Genomic DNA, 21,056 nt, shown 5'->3' on the forward strand with positions numbered 1-21,056 from the left:
TACACAACCGAATGGTTGCCCTATTCAGTTTGGGGAGATTCAGACTTAACCTTGTTCTGAAAGTTATTCTTGAAACCATTCTTTTCAATAAAATAGTCAACCATCAATGGTCACTGAACAAACCTTTGAACATTTGACCTTTGAACAATGTATGTTTTTTAAATCAGTCCACTGATTCTCTACTGAGTTGTGGTCTAGTATTTTAGTGGGTTACTGTTTATTGTAAGTTTGGTGATTAGGCTAATGGTCCTGCAATAAGATGAACCATTTCCTGAGTCTTTGTTCATGCTCAGTATTGTTTTTATGTATAAATTATTTTCTCTTTACTTCCCCATATCTATATGAATACCAGGTGCCATATGGATCTGACCTCTATCCTTCCAAAAATACTCAGCATCTTTAAGTTTAGGCTATAAAACTTCTCCATTTCTAGAAGACACTACATATTTTAGTGAGATTTATTTTCTCCACATGAATTCTTCCATCATCAAATCACATACAAGATAACATATTTAATAAGATAATACATATTTATGTATTTTTAGTATATTTATATATTTAGTATATAAACTATTTATATAGTTTCGGTTTATATTTTTCTTTTCACTTGTACATCACTATTTTAGTTTGAATCAGTATTTTATAATGGTTTCCTTTTTTACAATAATTCCTTCCTTAGTTGCCACATTTTGGTGAAACGTCTTCTCCTGGCTTCTTTTTAGTATTTTTTTTTTTTTAAATGATTGTATTATTATTATTATTATTATTATTATTATTATTATTATTATTTTGTTAATGGTTCTTCTCAGATCTTCTTTTTCTCATACATTTCATGTACATATATTCTCTAGATCTTTATTAGAAGGTTTTCATAGATAAATCATAACATAATTTTGTTTGTTAAGATATCATCTATTTAATTATCTTCGGCCTTCCAGAAACAGATATATGCATATTTTGTTTTTCATGTAACCCATTTTGCTAAATAATTTTTTTAAAATAGCTGATACTTTGCTCACTAGACATTATGGACAAAATCCTAATTAAATAAATTTTAGCAACACAAAAACATTTAAAAAAAATATCAAAGGGATTAATACATTTGTAAGTTATTAAATATTTAATCATATGAACAATGAAGCCCTATAAGATGTCTTTAGAATTATGATGTAATAATGTCTACGGTACTTTTATAATCAATTAAACATTGGTGCATGAAGAAAAAAAATCCTTAAATCCCATAATCCAAACTCTACAGATACATTTTCTATCGCAATTAGCAGGAGGCTAGGAGGAGAATCTGCATTTTCTAATGTCCAGATTGTTGTAATATGAATGCACCAGCTCTAGACAAACCCAGATAAATAATTCAGTAGCAGCTCGTAACAGGAAATAGAATGTCTGCCTTCATGGGGAAATGCTTTTCTTTCACTTGGAAGGAGATCTGATTCATCACTACATCTGCCTTTTTGGTTTCAGAAGAACTACCATCAGCTGTGCACATGCTTGATTTATTTTCTCTTTTTTTCAGCTAGAAGGCACATCCACTCTTCTTTTGATTTCAAGCTTTGACTGGTAAAGATATCTACAAAGCATCGCTCTGAAAAAGTATTGGAAGCATTGCCATCAGTGAAAGGGTTAAACAAATGTCAGGACATTTTGAGCTTTATTGCGTGCAACCGTGAGATTCAATTTCATCTTATTTTGTGTTAAATGGGTATAGCTTAAAATCATATAGGCTTCAATAAATGACTTGAGCAATTCTGAATGCAGGCTGAGCAGATTTAGTTTGAAGGCTTGTGTCTAACCTGCTGATAATAACAGCTTGCAGTACAAGGAAGGAAACCGAGGGCATTTAATAAAAATAAAGTCTAAACTTGGTGCTGATTCAGAAACATTTTATAGGTTTTTTTCTATTTGTATTAAGCCCCAGAGGCAATGTCAGTGCAGCTGTGATTATCATCGTCCAATCTGTATGCCTCAAAATAAGCCTTTTATACAACATCAAACAACTGCAGTGATCGATTGATTCAGTCACGGCCAAGTCTTAGTAGTCCAGGGGTAAAACTAGAGGAAAGCATCACTGTAAGTCAATCAGATATAAAACATTTAATAGAGAAGAGGTGATATAGCTGAGCATTCATATAAAAAGTATGATGGTCGACATATTACAGCAATAAACTACATTGAAGAAACACATTTTAAATGGTACCATGTTGCAAAGTAGTAACAAAATTTATCATGTGATCAGTGTTTAGAAAGGAGGGGGAAATATAATTTTTTGTTTATTTTCATTTTCTAGTGTGTATTAAAATATCCCAACTACCATTTTTTTTTAGATCAGTGGACATTATTAAATTATTTCAGCTCCTATCCATGCATATTGGGTGGGGCTAATAATAATACATATAAGTGTGGACATACTTGTCCATTGTCACCCCCTCTGGGTGGCTAGGGTTACCCAAACCCCTAGCCAACTCCCAATAAAAATACTGCCTACTTCCTCACCCTAATCTTCTTTTCTTGAGCCCCCAAATACCTGTCTCAAGTATAAAAAAAGACCAGATAACAAAAACAAAAAAAGTGCAATGAATTAACAAATAGATTCATATGAGCCCTTTGAGAGCTTTAGGTACAGAAGAAGTGAACTGTGTTAAGTATGGTAGCCTAAATTGAAAGTGGGATCATATCTGGGTAGCACTGAAGCATCATTGCTTGTATTACAGCCTAGGACTAATGCAGACAGAATCAACACTTATGCATTTTTAATTTCAATGTCATTCAACCAAGACAGCATTGATTCGACAAAAAAAACTGTGGGTGGTTAGCAGAGCATTTTTACTCTTTGTGCTGTCTCTGCCAATACCATTGCTAAGATGGTAGCAGTAACAGGTTCTATCCTCCAAAGTACAGAAATATCTGTTGTACCTCAAAAGTATACTGTTCTAACCGTTGAAGAGCCTATTGTGTGCTAAATGATAAGCAATTGTCAGGAAGGACAAAAATCAAGTTTGTTTTGTAGAAGGCTAATGATAGAAATATATATTTATCTATCATCATATTAATCCACATCCTTGGCTGAGCCTTCTCTAAGCTGTTTTTCACAGTAGACATGTGCAATCAGTTTTGTATTAAATCGAAAGCGTCCGAATATCTCAATATATATTATATATATGATATGAACAAACTACCTACACTACCTTTTTAATGGGTGTGAAAAAGAGCTAAAATACAAAGAACAGACAGTGGGGTCTGAATCATAACATTCTACAGAAAAAGAATCACCATGCCCCATAGCCTTCTCTATCATAAACATATCCAGTTTCTTTTTTTTTTTTTTTTTTAAACCATCATCATCAGGCATATTATACTCAATGACAGATAAACATAATAATATCTAATATTCCACTTTGTCAGCAAGTCTCCAGACTCTAAACCTCCCCTAGTGCCTACAATATTATCATTTCTCAGTCAGTCTATCTAATATATATGTGCATGGGAGTGCTAAATTGTACCTATAAACTCCTGAATAGCAATAACGTGCAGAATAACAAGGAATCCGGTTATCTTCTAAACTTGGAATAGCTTATTACACTTGTCAGAATATCACAATCAATAGACACTACTCACTTTACCTTTAATACTAAAACTAGATTATATAACAGGGAATTATCTCATATCTATTTTAACATCTTTCTCTTTATCAGCCTATATAACTTCCTTCGCCTTCCCTTTCAAACCACCAACCACACATCTTTAAACACATAGGCAAAATTTAAAATTGCTATATTATAGAGATAAATATAATATGTTTCTATACAATATAGTGATAATACAATTTGCTTATTTATCCCTTACAGACACATGACATAACTATTCCACCATGTATGTTCTTCTTTTACGGAACCATGATGGAATAATTCTGTCATGCTCTATTTTACCAGCAGGACTATGTTACCATCAGGACTGTATTTTCCTGGCAACAAGGCAATGCCAGGGCTACCCTCTATCAGCTAGGACCATGTTTAGTGGCACAGATGAGCTGCATGCAGCGCTCAAAATAAATGCTGCATTAAAATCTTTCAATAGGGATTTAATTCTCCATTGACTGCAATGTGGTGTGAGTGGGGTTAAATCCCTGCTCACATCAGTCATCCCTTGGGTTTTTCTACTGTCAGCTACGGCCATTTTAGTAGGCCCAGACTAACAGATTAGCTGTATGCAGCGCTCAAAGTAAACACTGCATGCAGCATTTAAAATGGGGATTTAAATCAAGCGCTAACTGGGTCTCCCCACTGCAAGCTCTGGAGATCTTTAAGTCTTTGTAGACATGCCGATAAACCATAAACAGGGCTCAGAGTGAGCACTGTTTACAGCCATTTAAATTATTTAAATGCATTGAGAACACTGTGGTTGACCTATTGCGCACAGCTATGGTGATTTTTCTAGAGCAACTTTTGCATGGGAGACTTCCATCTTCTGAGTAGACCTTGACAGGATTTCCCTGCATGCCCACATACCATTTGGATTGATTCTGGTTATTGCCAGTTACCCAGCAATTATCACAGTGTAATGGCATTGCAACATTTCCAGTATTACAGGTATCTGTCACACAACATTCCAACATTTTAGCTTAGAATTCCCTTTTCTAATATCAGTACTGATATTAGCAGAGGGAAATGCTTGGTATTAGTATTGAATTAAGGATTAGTATCGAGTTTATAATTAGTATTAGGTTTTGGATTAGATTTAGAGTTAAGTTTAGGATTAGGTTTTAGATTAGGATTTGGATTAGAGCTCAGATCATGATTAGGACTAGGACTAAGGCTGGCAAGGGAATCCATGTACTGAAATCAGCAAGGATATTCTTCTTCTGACATCTTTCTAACGCTATTGTGATGGTGAAAATTAAAGGTGCATTCCACTGCCCAAAATATTTTTTTTTTTTTAAAAATGAGGACACACACTTCACACATAAATTGAAAACAAGAGGAAACACGTTTCACAAATAAGGTATTTCAGCAACCTGAAGTGCTTTAGGGGTCTGGAGGGTGCCTTTAAGATTAGGATTAAGTTTAGGATTAGGGTTATGATTATGATTGGGGTTAGGTATAGAATTAGACTTCAAGTTAGGATTAGGGTAAGGTTTATTATTAGGATAATAGTTAGATTTAGGATTAGGATTTGGTTTTAAATTAGGCATAGAATGAAGATAGATACTTTACAAAGAAAACATATGCGGTCTTGTATTAAGGAGATGTTGCTAACTATATTTGGAATATTTTGTTTACATTGGAAATCATAAGATTTTTTATGAAAAACTGCAAAAATACAACATGTAAAAATAAAAATATACCAGAAACTGAAAAAAAATGGTGAAAAAAATGTCACCTTGTTATACCTCAAAACATATTATTTGAGAGTTCCCATGGTGTCCATATCTGCAAATGATATGCATTTATGGGGTGATTTAGATATGGGAGATAATAAAACAGAGGCGGCTCTAGACTTTATGAGGCCTTAGGCGAAACGCAAACATGAGGCCCCACTAACAAAAAAGTGTCACATATACACATTGATGCACTGTCTACCTGTGTATGTGCCTGAGAGTGTGTCTGACAGAGAGTATCCTTGTGTGTGCGAATGTATGTCTCTGTGAGCATGTTTGCGTTTTTTTCTGAGACCCTATGTGTATGGGGTAGCTGATGTTGAGAGGGTTGCGGGGGGTGTGATGGTGAGAGGGAGCGGGGGGTGTGATGGTGAGAGGGAGCGGGGGGGTGTGATGGTGAGAGGGAGCGGGGGGGTGTGATGGTGAGAGGGAGCGGGGGGTGTGATGGTGAGAGGGAGCCGGGGGTTGATGGTAATGTGAGAGGGAGCGGGGGGTGATGGTAATGTGAGAGGGAGCGGGGGGTGATGGTAATGTGAGAGGGAGCGGGGGGTGATGGTAATGTGAGAGGGAGCGGGGGGTGATAGTAATTTGAGAGTGAGAGGGGGTAATGTGAGAGGGGGGTGATGTGAGAAGGAGGGGGTGATGGTGAGTGGGGGAGGCTGAGGGTGGTGACGGAGGGTTATGCTGAGGGTGGTGATGCTGAGGGTGGTGGGGGGTGATGCTGAGGGTGGTGGGGGGTAATGCTGAGGGTGGTGAGGGGTGATGCTGAGGGTGGTGAGGCGTGATGCTGAGGGTGGTGATGCTGAGGGTGGTGGGGGGTGAGGCTGAGGGGGGTGATGCTGAGGGGGTGATGCTGAGGGTGGTGATGTTGAGGGTGGTGGTGGGTGGTGAAGCTGAGGGTGGTGAGGGGTGATGCTGAGGGTGGTGGGGGGTTATGGGGGATGGTGAGGCTGAGGGTGGTGGGGGGTGAGGCTGAGGGTGAAGGGGTAATGGTGAGGGTGGTGGGGGTGAGGCTGAAGGTGGGGAGGGGTTATGGGGGATGGTGAGGCTGAGGGTGGTGGGGGGTGAGGCTGAGGGTGGGGAGGGGTTATGGGGGATGGTGAGGCTGAGGGTGGGGAGGGGTGATGTTGCTGGGGTGAAGCTGAGGGTGGTGGGGGGTGAGGGTGGGGAGGGGTGATGGTGGTGGGGGGTGAAGCTGAGGGTGGTGGGGGGTGAGGCTGAGGGTGGTGGGGGTGATGGTGGTGGGGGGTGAGGCTGAGGGTGGTGGGGGTGATGGTGGTGGGGAGTGAGGCTGAGGGGGGTGATGGTGGTGGTGGGGGGTGAGGCTGATGGTGGTGGGGGGTGGTGGGGGGGTGATGCTGAGGGTGGTGGGGGTGATGGTGGTGGGGGGTGAAGCTGAGGGTGGTGGGGGGTGATGGTGGTGGGGGGGTGAGGCTGAGGGTGGTGGGGGGTTATGGGGGATGGTGAGGCTGAGGGTGGTGAGGCTGAGGGTGAAGGGGTAATGGTGAGGGTGGTGGGGGTGAGGCTGAAGGTGGGGAGGGGTTATGGGGGATGGTGAGGCTGAGGGTGGTGGGGGGTGAGGCTGAGGGTGGGGAGGGGTTATGGGGGATGGTGAGGCTGAGGGTGGTGGGGGTGAGGGTGGGGAGGGGTGATGGTGGTGGGGGGTGATGGTGGGGAGGGGTGATGGTGAGGGTGGTGAGGGGTGATGGTGGTGGGGGGTGAAGCTGAGGGTGGTGGGGGGTGAGGCTGAGGGTGGTGGGGGTGATGGTGGTGGGGGTGAAGCTGAGGGTGATGGTGGTGGGGAGTGAGGCTGAGGGGGGTGATGGTGGTGGTGGGGGGTGAGGCTGATGGTGGTGGGGGTGATGGTGGTGGGGGGTGAAGCTGAGGGTGGTGGGGGGTGATGGTGGTGGGGGTGAGGCTGAGGGTGGTGGGGGTGATGGTTGTGGTGGGGGTGAGGCTGAGGGTGGTGGGGGTGATGGTGGTGGGGGTGAGGTTGAGGGTGGTGAGGGTGATGGTGGTGGGGGGGTGAGGCTGAGGGTGGTGGGGTTGAGGCTGAGGGTGGTGGGGGGTGATGGTGGTGGTGGGGGGTGAGGCTGAGGCTGAGGGTGGTGGGGGTGATGGTGGTAGTGGGGTTGAGGCTGATGGTGGTCGTGGGGGGTGAGGCTGAGGGTGGTGGGGGTGATGGTGGTGGGGGGTGATGGGGAGGGGGAGGGGGAGCCTACCTTCCCTTGGTGGTCCAGTGGGCTCCCTGGTGGTCCGGTGGCCACTGCTCACGGTCTGCAGCTCCTCAGAGCTGCAGACCGTGTAATCTCGCGAGATTTCAGAGCGTTGCCGTGGTAACCCGCGGCAACGCTCTGATTGGCCAATTCTCGCAAGTCACATGGTCTGCAGCTCTGCACACTGCGGAGCTGCAGACCAGTGCCTGCGATGGTGGCCGGGCAGCCAGGAGGGGCCTCGCACCCGGCGGCATACCGGGCAAGCCGCCGGGCCCCCTCCTGGTGTCAGGTCCTCGGTCACTGACCGAGGACCTGACACACTCTGCCAACAGGCGGTTTAGGCGGCCGCGAGGCCCCAGCCAGCGCGAGGCCTTAGGCGGCCGCCTAAACCGCCTAATTAGAGAGCCGCCTCTGTAATAAAATGATCTAAAATACACTGTAATCCCATCTTCAATTTGCCATATTTTTTAAAAACTACATTGGATCCAGTATAGGTTCAGCCTTGTATTTTCACAAGAACTTTACAATGGTTTGCAAATGGGGTCATTCTGTACTGATGAGATATAACACAATTTAGTGATTTTTTTTACAGTAGCACAAATCAAATTTACAAAATAAACCACTAAATTGCAATGTGCATATAAAAAAAATATAAACTTTGAAAGAAACTCTTGCAAAATTATATGTACAGTATGTTTTAAAATATACCATATGACATACCCAGTGGTGTGCACTTTCACACATGGTATGCATTTAGTGGGTAGTTTGACCTATCAAACTGCTACACTACCCCAAAAAGCAGAATAAGCCCAAAATTCTGTTAGAATTCTATCCGATTTATAAATATTCAAACTGAAATAGTCATGTCTCTTATAGGACAGTGTAGCTTCACAACATATCATCAAATGCATACATAAGGGGTAATGTTTGATTCAGAAGAGTTTGTGGGTTTTTATCATAGGGGCACATACCAAATTTGCTAAATGCCCAGCAAAAAATGTCATGTGTATGAAAAAAAATGCTAAAAAACTATATTTACATTAAAAAAACCTTGGCTATTAACCTTAAAAGAAAAAACACAAAAATCTAAAATTCACATTGAAATTGTATTTTATTCCTTATATTGTGTGACCTTTAGGAACTAAAAATGAACTGAAATCAGACATATGATGTACTTTGTAAAGCAGGACAAATATAGGAATTATTTTTCTTATGCTGCACTGATTATGCACACATTATTATTGCCATAACTGTGAACAAAAATAGTATTTTTGGTTTGATAAATGAGAATCTATGTAAGTATAAAATCACATCAATAAGTGAATAAAATAGTAAAAATAGTGAGAGCACACAAAATAAAATAAAATAAGATAAAATAAAAAATAACAAATTTGTTACCCCTATGTTCAATTAAAATCCTGTAAAAGATAAAATCAGGAAAAAATACATAGGGTAATAACGTACAGATAATTAATGTATTATTTAATAAATGTACAAACTCACATATTTCTGAGCCACTTAAAATAAACGCTGGCTCAGACTAAGAGCGTTGGACAGATGGTATTGTAGTAGCTGAAGTTAAGTGCCAACTGCTTACTCGTCCCTTCTTTCAAGAATCCCAGGATGCAGGATCTTAATTTAAAAAAAGGTTTATTTTCAAAGTAAAAACAGCAGCAAAAGTAAAAATCAGCAGTCACACTGTCCGCACACTGACGCGTTTCAGCCGAAGCTTTTATCAAAGTGTAAGTCCATTCAGTCCGTTCTTAGTTTAAATAAGAGCCTTTTCGCGCCCTTTTCCCAATCGGCAATAAACTCCTCCCCTTCAGATTAGATGCAGCCGACAATCGGGCATCCTTGCATCCGTAGTTACCTTCTTTTACTTTCGCATTCGTCATGATGACGTGGGGGGGATCTGTTCACTTATGCCGATCAGACTTTAATGTTGCAGAGAAAAAACTCTGCTACAAAGTGCAACATACATATTATCTGTTCTATCAATTGGAAACAATATTACAACAAAATCAAATATTTGGATACATTAAAAGCTGAAGATTCTCCTTCCTATAATAACACACAAGAAAAATCAGTGGGAAAAAAGAATAAAAAAACGATATAAAACGTATTGGTCCATTTTAGAGCAAAGTAATATAGGAGGAGTAGAAACAGATATAAAACAGCAGTCAAACATCATGCACAATACTTCATTATGATTATTTTCTACACATATTGATATATATAACACATCTATATATGCATAAAATAGAGGTGGATATTTCCTAAAAATCTATATTGTTACTAACAATATAAAAATTAATGTCTAAAATAAAATTAAATACATTTATTAGAAATTTTAAAAAATCTTTTAAAACTCCTTAAAATTAAATATAGGTATTTATCTCAAAATCCACATTAAGTCCCCTCGGTGTGAGTGTGTCTGAGTTAAAAATCCATCTCATTTCGGTCTTGCTTAGGAGACTATCTTTTTCTCCACCTCTCCAATGTATTTTAACATGGTTTATTGCAAAGAACTCTAAGCAAATAGCATCTCCGTTATGTTGTTCCATGAAATGTTTGGACACACAATGATTGGGGAATTTCCTTTGGATGTTGTATATATGCTCCCTAATCCTTGTCTTCAATGGGCGTGACGTCTTCCCCACATATTGAAGTCCACAAGGACAGGTTAGCATATACACAACATCCACTGTATTGCAAGTAATAAAATACTTTATTTCAAATTCTTTTTTAGTATAAAAAGAGATAAACTTAAACATTCTCCTCTTATTCCCAGTTCTTATCTTACACCCTCTACAATTCCCACAATAAAAGAATCCTTTTTGTTCTCTTAAGAAATTGTTAGGGCATTCTGTTTTTTTCTTTATCTAAGAAGCTACTAGTTAGAATTTGTCTAAAATTCCTAGCTCCTCTGAAGATAAGTCTTGGTTGATCACCTATTAATGGACGTATTTCATCATCTATACTTAAGACATGCCAATTTTTCTTAATAATTTTGCGAAGATTGTGATTATTGGAATTAAAATCAAAAATTAAAGGGATAGTTTTTGATGTTTCTTCATTGATTTTTTTATCTTTATATTCCAATATTTCTAACCTATTTTCCTCCTTCACTTGTTCATAGGCTTTCTCTAAAAATCTTTTATCATACCCTTTTTCTAAAATTTTAGCTTGATTATCGAAGTCTCGTTCTTCCTTGCAATTCCTTTTTAACCTTAAAAATTGCCCTTTCGGAATATTTGATAACCATGGTTTAAAATGACAACTACTAAAATCGATAAAACTATTAACATCCACAGATTTAAAAAAATCTGTTTTATCGATTTTTATCGATTTTTTATTTTATCTTATTTTATTTTGTGTGCTCTCACTATTTTTACTATTTTATTCACCTATTTATGTGTGGTGGAGTGACCCGCATAGGTGATTGTAGCACTCTGTTGTTTATTGTGTTTTAACCTAATATACACACTATTTTTATTGTCATAAAATCACATCAACTTACCGGCACTTGAATCCCCAAAAGTGGGACACCAGGGAACCCAAAAATCAGGTGAGACAGGACCCAAAGATTAGGAGGACCCCAAAAAAACTTTTTCAAGTCAGTTTTATGATCTCAGCCGCTCTCTGACGATCAGCAACAAAGCTGCCCGATTTTGAAAAAGCCTTCAAAATTTTTAGAAAACCAAATGGCAGAGAGGCAGAGAACTTCAGCACTGGAACACAGAGTTTGGGATTAACCCCTTAAGGACCAAACTTCTGGAATAAAAGGGAATCATGACATGTCACACGTCATGTGTCCTTAAGGAGTTAAACCATTCCAGAAAACTTTAACCCCTTAATGTGAGCCCGCACCAGGGACCTCCTTGTACCACAACAATTTTATTTTAATTAAGTTGTGATGTTGTCTAAACTGTCATATTTACTATGTTGGTGCAAGCCCAATATTAGTATAAGGAAATTGAAAACCTTTGCTATGTCGCTGTTGGTGGCATATCTACTAAGCGACTGCTCAGTGACACTAAAAACTTCCAGTAGCTGCTCACTGTAACTATCCACCACCTCTCCAACACCATCTACCCATAGGCAGCATGTGAGGTCTGGTGACATAATAACCAGGGGGCAAAGAAGAAAGAATCACAGGCACTCCGAATTCAAGCCGAAGCTTTTTCTTTTTTTCTTTTTTTTCAGACTATACCCGCCTCTTTGTAAATTCAGATATATCATCATATATGGCCAGGTATCTTAGTCATCATGGACGTTTGCTGGCTCGTCTCTACCTAAAAAAAAACAATTAACTATATGACCCAGATTGAACTTTTTTCTTTCCCCTCTCCTTCATCCTCCCTCTCCCTCTCCCTCTCCCTGCCTCTCTCTCTCCTTCCTTTCCTGTTGCCTATTGTTATTCATTGGAGGGAATTCCAACATAGAGAAAGGAGGAGAGGAGAGAAGAACCAGAAGAAAAGTGAAAGAAAGTAAAGTAAAACTGCCAAAAACAAAAGAAAAAAAATCCTAACCCCATTCATACTCCCATTCACACCATACCTTACTGCTACCTTTTTTATTTTTATTTTTTTCCATTTTCTTTTTGAGGAGATATCTACTATTTTATTTTATTTATTTCTTTATTTTCTTTATTTTCCTTCTCAGCTTTTTCCTCTTTCTTGTGTCCTTCTTTTTATTTATTTATCCTTTTTCTTTTCTTTTTTCTAGCTTACTACCAAGTCAGTTCGGTCTCTAGTTTCTCCAAATTTTTGAGCCAATCTTCCCACTTATCAAGTTCTTTATATTGGTTTTTAATTTTGTTCATCCCTATTTCCATTTGAATCTGGTATTTTAATTGCTGAATAAGCTGTGTCTTTGAAAATATTTGTGTATTTTTCCAGTTCCTAGCAATAATGATCTTTGCTGCTATTAGGCAATGTGTTGTCAAAATTTGGTTCATTCTACTAAGAGCGGGCCACCTTATATGTAGTAACATAATATCTGGAGTGACTTTTATTCCTACTCCATTTAGACTGTATAATAGTGAGTTAGTCATAAACCATATGGGAGTTACTATTTTACAACTCCACCAAATGTGGAGATAATCTCCTTTCTCTTTTCCGCATCTCCAGCAAAAATCATTGTTATTATTAAACATTTTCGATATTTTTGAAGGCACCAGATACCAATTATTAATCACTTTAAAGTGAGTTTCCAACAGAGAGAGACAATGTACATATTTATTTGTTTTTGATATAGCATCGAACCATTCTTCTAATTCTATAGAGCATTTCAGAGTTTTTTTCCCAGCTTTTTATTGCCGTTGGGTGGTTCTCTATTTTTATTGTATCGCCTAATTTTGTGCATTTAGCAAAAAGGTTTTTAGAATCTTTTTTAGAGAATATCACTTTTAAAGCATTATATGATTCTCCGCTGTTTATAAAAATTTTATGCTTCAAATAATTCCTAACTCTCAAATAAGAGAAAACCTCTCTATCTGGGAGGAGAAATGTCCTTGTCAATAGCTCGAAAGTCTTTAACTCACCATTCAGCATTAAGTCTTCGACCTTCCTGATATTTACATCTCTCCATACCTTTAATGAGATATTACTTATATCTATTTCAAGACTCTCTATATTTTGAAAACCCAGAATCTTATTTTTAATATCTGCTTTCTTCTTTATTTTTTCCCATATAGGAATAATTTGATTCAGCACAAATGATAATGAGCTGTCGTATACTTTGTTATTCCATATGATGTTAGATAAGTTTTTGGATTGGCATAAATCTATTTCTATCCTCCCCCAAGCCTCTTTTAGGTATATCTCCCTTTGTAACATTGCAATATGGTAAATTATTCCGGCTTCATAAAATCTTTCAATGTCTGGGAAACCTAGTCCCCCTTTGTCTATATTACAGCTCATAGTTTTTAATTTGATTCTAGGTTTTTTTCCCCTCCACACAAAATTGGCAAAAGAAGATTTAATCATTTTTATCCAAGATATAGGAATAGATAATGGTAACATCCTGAATAGATAGATCCACTTAGGGAGCACATAATATCTCAGAGTATTAACTCTGCCCCACCACGATATCTCTACCTGGCGCCATTCCTTTAAATCTTTATTTGTGTTTTTCAAAAGATGAATAAAATTAGATTCCATAATTCTTTCTAATTTTTTATTTATTCTTATCCCCAAGTAGATAAATTCTTCTGGTTGAGCAAAATTATATTTATTTTGTAGTTTGATTATCTTATCTGAAGATAAATTCCTATACATTGCGGTAGATTTAGAGAGGTTCAATTTATAATTAGATACTTTACTGTATTGTTCTATATCTGTTATAACATGTGGGAGGGATTTTTCTGGGTCGGCAACATATAAAAGAGTGTCGTCCGCGTACAAAGAAATCTTTAAGTCCCCTTTTGAAATTGGTAGGCCCTTGATTAAAATATTTTGTCTAATTTTTGAAGCAAAGATTTCTACCGTTATAACATACAGAATTGGCGACAGAGGGCACCCTTGTCTTGTGCCATTTTCCAGGCTAAACCAGTTTGAACATATGTTTTGGCCTATGGACCTTGCCACTGGCTTCTTGTACAGGGAGCCTATCGCGTCCGATACCCATCCTTTAATATTAAAAGCCTCCAGAGCTTTAAACATGAATCCCCAACTGACCCTGTCAAACGCTTTCTCTGCGTCTAATGACAGGATCAGGAGGGGATTACATGTCTTGTCAGACAGGTCCATTGAGTCTAATAGCCTTCTGATATTGTTTCCTGAGTTTCTACCAGGAACGAATCCAACCTGGTCTGAGTCAATAATTTCAGGCAACACTACTTTTAATCTTTTTGCAATAATTGTAGCAAAGATCTTGACATCCACATTTATCAACGAGATCGGTCTGTAACTTTTAACATCTGTTGCTATTTTGCCTGGTTTCAAAATTGGTAAGATGTTGGCTCTTAGCATCTCTTGTGGAAATGCTCATTTTTTACAGCCTCATTAAAAGATCTTGTTAGTGGCTCAACAATTATATCTTTCATTAACTTAAAAAACGTATTACTAAAACCATCAGGTCCTGGAGTTTTATAATTAGCTAAATTATTTATTGCCTCAATTACTTCTTCTTTAGAGATGTCCTTATTTATTGAGTTTAGCTGGTCTGGAGATATTTTTGGTAGTTCAAGATCTTTTATATAATTATCTATGGATTCGTCCGTAGATCTATCTGGCAGATTATAGAGTGATCTATAAAATTGATTAAAGATCTCTCCAATTTCGTTTGGGGCTCTATATGTATTACCTTCATGAACAATTTTATCTATACGATTATCTGCCAGTCTCTTTTTCAATTGATTTGATAGAATTTTATCTGCTTTATTTTCTCGATAATAATATCTGATTTGTAATTTAATCATTTTCTTTTCTATATTTGCTGATATTTTTTTCTTAATAATTTGTTTGAGATTAGCAATCTTTAATTGTCCTTCTTTATCTGGATTTAATTTATATTCTCTGAAGACTTTATACAATTGAATATATAATTCTGACAGACCCGGTCCTTCTTTTTTCCTAACTCTACTCTTAATATTTATACATTGTCCTCTAATGGAGGCTTTATATGTACACCAAGTATTTAATTCTGAAGTGTCCTCTGGTCTATTATCTTCTAAGAAATGTTGTGACCATAATTTTAATGAATTCAAGTTTTCGATGCTATATAATATTGAATCGTCTAATTTCCAAGTGGTTCTAGGATAGGGATGTATCCCATCCTTTATATCCATTATAACGATATTATGATCTGACCAAATCATTATATTTATCCGTATATCTATTACTTTATCTATTATTTTAGGATCTCCTAGAAAAAAGTTGATTCTTGAATGAGTATTATGCGGCCAAGAATAGAATGTATAATCTTTTGCAAGGGGGTTCCTGACCCTCCAAATATCATAAAGATTGTTTTTCTGAATTATATTTTGGAAGGTACTAGCGTTTCTCAGGGCATTTTTATCCACAAAAATCTTGTTATTATTAGATTTATCCAACTCGATGTCAAAAACACAATTAAAATCTCCCCCTATTACCACACATCCCATAGCTACTCTTTCTACACTTTCTAATATATGAGAGAACAATCTCATCGGATTTACATTCGGTAAATATACGTTCACCACTGTATATAATTCCCCATTAATTTCGCAGATCAATATTATAAATCTGCCCTCTATATCAATATCCCTATATTTAATTACTACTTGGAGTGATTTGAACAAACCTATAGCCACACCAGCTTTTTTTTTCATCTTTCTTAGAGGCGGTCACTATTAGAGGAAAGTTATTGCCAAACCATCTGATCCTATCGCCTAAGATCCAATGCGTCTCTTGTATCAAGAATACTTGAATTTCCTCTGTCATTAAATACTCTCTGAAGGCCACTCTCTTATGTGGGATATTTAAGCCCTGTATGTTAATTGTAGCAAATTTTACCATATTCTATTCTGGTTCGCTATCTATTAATCTTTTCCTCAAAAAAATTCTATAAACCCGTAGCACTAAACCTTTCATACTCATTGTCCAATCACACACAATCATACTAACTTTTTTACTGTGGTCTCTAATTATAAGGGACTGTCTTCTGAACATACTTGGTTGCCTTATCAAGGCAATCACTAAGTTCTACTTAGAACTTATGGGCGGACTACGTTGGACTACTGTGGTGGTGTGGGGAAAAGGAAGGAAAGAGAGGAAAAAAAAAGTCTAAATATTTGCCTATATCTTGGTAATTTATTCTATTTCAATCTTATTCGTGTGATATTCTTTCTTAACTTCTTATAGTGCCTATATCCTTTTATTTAAGTGCTCCTTGTTAATCTAAATTACTCATACATACTATTCGTAAATTTACCATAATTCTACTTGTTGTTGGGGGGTGTAATTAATGTGATACATCTCGTTTAATCTCTGTCATCACTCTCTGTTTATCACTCTCTGTTTATACTTGCTAAATTGAACAATATATGAGTGTACCAATAACTTCAGGTTCCCCTTGCTTCTATGTGTTAGCTCAATTATTCTGTTTTAGTGATATTTGTTCTATACTCATCTATATACATGTGGGTATCTCAAAAAATTACTTAACATGCCCTCCATCCTTGGTGTTTCAATTTACATCCACGCACCTTACTTAGTGTGGCTTCTTATATAGGAGATAAAAAAAAACAGTTTATAACTAAATAGCAACTCTCATTTGTTTTCCCTTTCCTTCTCTCTCTTCTCTCTACCCCCTCATCCTCCCACCCTTCTTGCTTTATCCTATTGCGTCAACTTCTTATCTTTTAACCAAATAACAGCTTTTTCTACTGAGTCTAGGACCACTAGCTGATCATTTATATACAATCTTATTGCAGTGGGGAACCCCCATGTATATTTGATCTTCTTAGCTCTCAGAATTTCTGTGACCGAGGTGAATGCTTTCCTTTGCATTCTGGTGAAATAGGATAAATCTGAGAATACAATTATATCATTAAATTCTTCACCTAGTGGTTTCCTGACTCTGCTTACTTTTAAAATTTCCTCTTTGAATTGGAATGATTGAAAACAGCAGATTATATCTCTTGGTTTTGTTTCTGGAATATTTTTAACTCTGTACAGTCTATGACACCTTTCTAGGGAATGAATGAATTTCTCTTTCTCTATCCCCCAGGCTTTCCATAAATTATCCAGAAATTCTGGAATCTTATCCTGGGTGATTTTTTCTGGGATATTTCTTAATCGCAAGTTATTTTGTCTAGAGCGATCCTCCAGATTGCCTACTTTTAATTTTTAATTTTTAATTTTTTTTTCCATATGGGTATGTTGGTCTTTCATTAATTTCTCTTGAAATTCCAGACAGTTTATTTTTTCTTCAGCCATATTTGTTTTCTCAGTTTCACTTGATTTAGAATCTCCTCTGAGTTCTGATTTATTTGCTTCATTAATATATCTGACTGAGAGTTTAGACATCTCTCCAAAAATTCTGCCGAAATTTGATTATTCACACAGTTTTCTGAACTGTTTAGTGTCTGGTCTAATCTTGAAGTTGTTAAAACATCCTCTTCTGCTTTTTTTTTTACTTTCTGGTGAAAAAAAATGAATTACTTCTCTTCCTGTTTTAGGATTTTTCTTATCCCTTTTTACAGTGACTTTCTCCTGTATTTTAGAAGCCATCTCTGCATTAGACTTCTACTATATAAGTCTGCTATTTAGCAAATCAGCAAGAAAAGTGGGAAGGATACAACAACAGAAAAAAAAAGAATTTGCCAGCTTATAGCGGAGGAGAGAAAATAATAGTTGGGATCTTTATATAGCTTATACGGGTTTGGGGCCGGTCCACTCGTTACTAAAGTAATAGCTCTATTTGGCTACTGCCTACAACTTTATGACTTTCGAGAGTGATATTCAGAGTATTATTCAGTGCTGTTATGACTCCTTCCATACACTCTATATTGCACTTATCTGCTGGAGTAGTGTCGGCGTTTTCACTTGCCCTCCCCCTTTCCTCTGTAATTTTTCTCCGTGATGTGTCTCCGAGTTGCCGGACACCCTCTCACAGTTTACACCCTCTCACCCTCTCACAGTTTACTGCTCGGCGTTGCTGGGTATTATTCTCCACGTAGGTCCTCTCCGAACTTCCCGCCACGCTCACCCACTGTAGACCTTCATAGCACCGCCCTATCGAGCGCCCGTGCGTAGCGTACCTACGTCATCATCGCGCACCCCCCCCGTGTGAAAAATACCTCTACGGTCGAAACATTGCGTTGCATTTTGTTACAATAAAACTGCCTGCGGCTTGAATTCGGAGTGCCTGTGATTCTTTCTTCTTTGCCTATTATTCTCGGATTGCTGGTCCTGATCCGGAGCACCCGTGGCCGCTGGGAATGTGCGGCCGCTGGGAAGTGCGGTTCCCACTATCTACTCTGCATAATAACCAGGGAGGGCATAATGTCCCTTACCAACCCCCAACCATGGACAGAAGGTGGGTGCTATTTATTTTATAATCATGGAGGATCTAATGTCTACCTGAATTGTTCCAGTTCTGGCCATGTGCTGCTATACATACACATTATTATGGAATTCAGCCAATAAAGTAGGCAAATTTGATTTTTTCCAGCGCCATCTATATTCCTTCCTTCAGTAGTACCACTTATCAGGTGCAGTTGCTACATGATTATTGTATGCAATACATATATTCTTTGGTATATTGGTACATAATGAACTTAGCAACCTGGATTATTCCAATTCTGACCAGGACGTTAAACATACAAATGTGTTTATTTAAACTTCCCAATTGAAGATAAAAATAATGCATTATGGGTGGCAGGACTTGACTTCCATACTGGATGAATACATCTTGCCTGAGCTTTGTGTAGAAGCCCTACAAAACCTTATTTAATCATAAAAGATCACAAGAAGTCCAAGCATTATAACCTCCAGAAACTCTCGGCTCTCAGGCTCTCCAAACATATATCTAGATATCAGCAGTATGCATCTTGGTCAGCGCAAAGAAAAGGTAGAAATAAGGTCTACACGAGGGCCCAGGTATAATTGAGGCAGCTGATCTTTCTGCCCAATGTTGCTTTGCAATCTGCAGTGTACAATAGACTTCCCTATATCCCGGCATTTCAACTTACCAGCACTTGAGTAAGCTGTCTCCTGTGGGGCTACAACAGTCTGGTCACATGTTGATGGGGTGTAGTTCATGGAGACCCCAAAATCTATTCTGCTGACCTTGTCTCGGAGAGAATCTGGGGAAGCAACCCTCCTGCACCACCTGCACTCTACAAAAGTCTACACCAGAGGAGTGTGGCTTGGATGGTACTGTGCCCATGCTCACGCTCTAACATGGTGGCTTGTTGGTGGTGGCCCTGGGGCACCACCTTCCTCAGTGGGGCCCAGTGAATCCAGGGGCCTGGATATAGAACCAAGTGAACTTGTCTCGCCATTGGAAATCAGCTCGTAACCTACCTATGCCTGGGACTGCTCCAAATGTTTTAAAGGTTTGCAAGTAGTCCAGAAGCTGAGGCACATGTTGTTTTGGCTTCCTGACAAACGTTTTGTCATTTATTTATTTTTTTGCAGTTTTTTATTTAATTTACATCTGTAAGTTGCCTATAGAGTTAGCATGAATACATTAAACTGACATGAAAAGTGCAATTTATATATATAGCAATTGGTGCTCTATTTACAGTTACTAACTGTTTGATAATCACTTCATCACCACATGTATATCCACATGACTACTGTCATAGATACTTATTAGGCATCTTCTTACTAACCTAAATGTTCGTACATATTATTGTGCATGTGTTTCCTTATCAAACATATGATGACATGTCTATCGTAATTTATGTTACATTATTTAAAAAACAGGTGATAGTTAAACCCGCACAATTCAATTGTTTTCACCTTTGTTGATATACTTATTTGCTTATATATTGTACTTATGTTTTTACTATGCTGTAACCACTCAAAAAATGATTGGCAAAAGAAAAAAAAAATAATGTATTATTAACACAAATCAAGATGTTGTAGCTGTACTCCTGTAATACATGTATTGCTGTGTTCATAGATAATCCCATAACAACATTGGCTATTCAATAAGATGTTTGTGTTCTATGAAATTGTTAATATCTAGTCCAGTAAATGTGTAATATCAAAATGTGTTTTTTTAAAAAATCTTTTTTAAAACATAACTGTTTGTATCTTGTGTAACATTCCTTGTTAGAGAAATGCACCAGGACCCAAGGTGGTGTTCAATAATACAATAAAACTGTATTTCAATTATTGATGCATAAAAATGTCATGAATTATTACTTCTCATATGTAAATACATTTTGTCAATTTTTGCTTTTGGGTACTAGAATGAAACGTGTTTTTAAAAATGTCAACGTAGCACAGCAGAATAAATAAAATAAAATAAATAAAAATCACCAATGTGTACCAAGTGTACACTTCCAATTTCCTATATGCAGTGATTTCTTGTAACGTGTCACTGTACTTTGTACCTTTGGGTTTAACATCCATCTCCAAATCCTTCAAGCAATCTTGTAGAAAATGATGTCTCTACTTCAAAAGTTTTGCTGAATATATTTAACTGCTATTTCTACATAATACTTGGTCGTTCTTTGCCTCTCTACACCAGCAAGAAGAGCTTTAGGATTCTGGTTGGATTATAGCATGTTAACCTTGACCTCTTTGATACAAAAAATGTTTCTTGCATGTACATATCTGCAATTCTTCAAAGGCAGCCACAGCTTTTTCTACTTTGAGCCAGAAGCCATATCATGTTTTGCTTTTCAAAGGCTTGTTATATTTCTATTCAACATATTTTTTTATGGAAATACATTTGCTAAATATTTTAAGGTTGGGGTTTCAAAAAAAAAAAAATCCTTTTTTTTTTTC

The sequence above is a fragment of the Pelobates fuscus genome, chromosome 4, assembly GCF_036172605.1.
Source record: "Pelobates fuscus isolate aPelFus1 chromosome 4, aPelFus1.pri, whole genome shotgun sequence".
Taxonomy (NCBI): domain Eukaryota; kingdom Metazoa; phylum Chordata; class Amphibia; order Anura; family Pelobatidae; genus Pelobates; species Pelobates fuscus.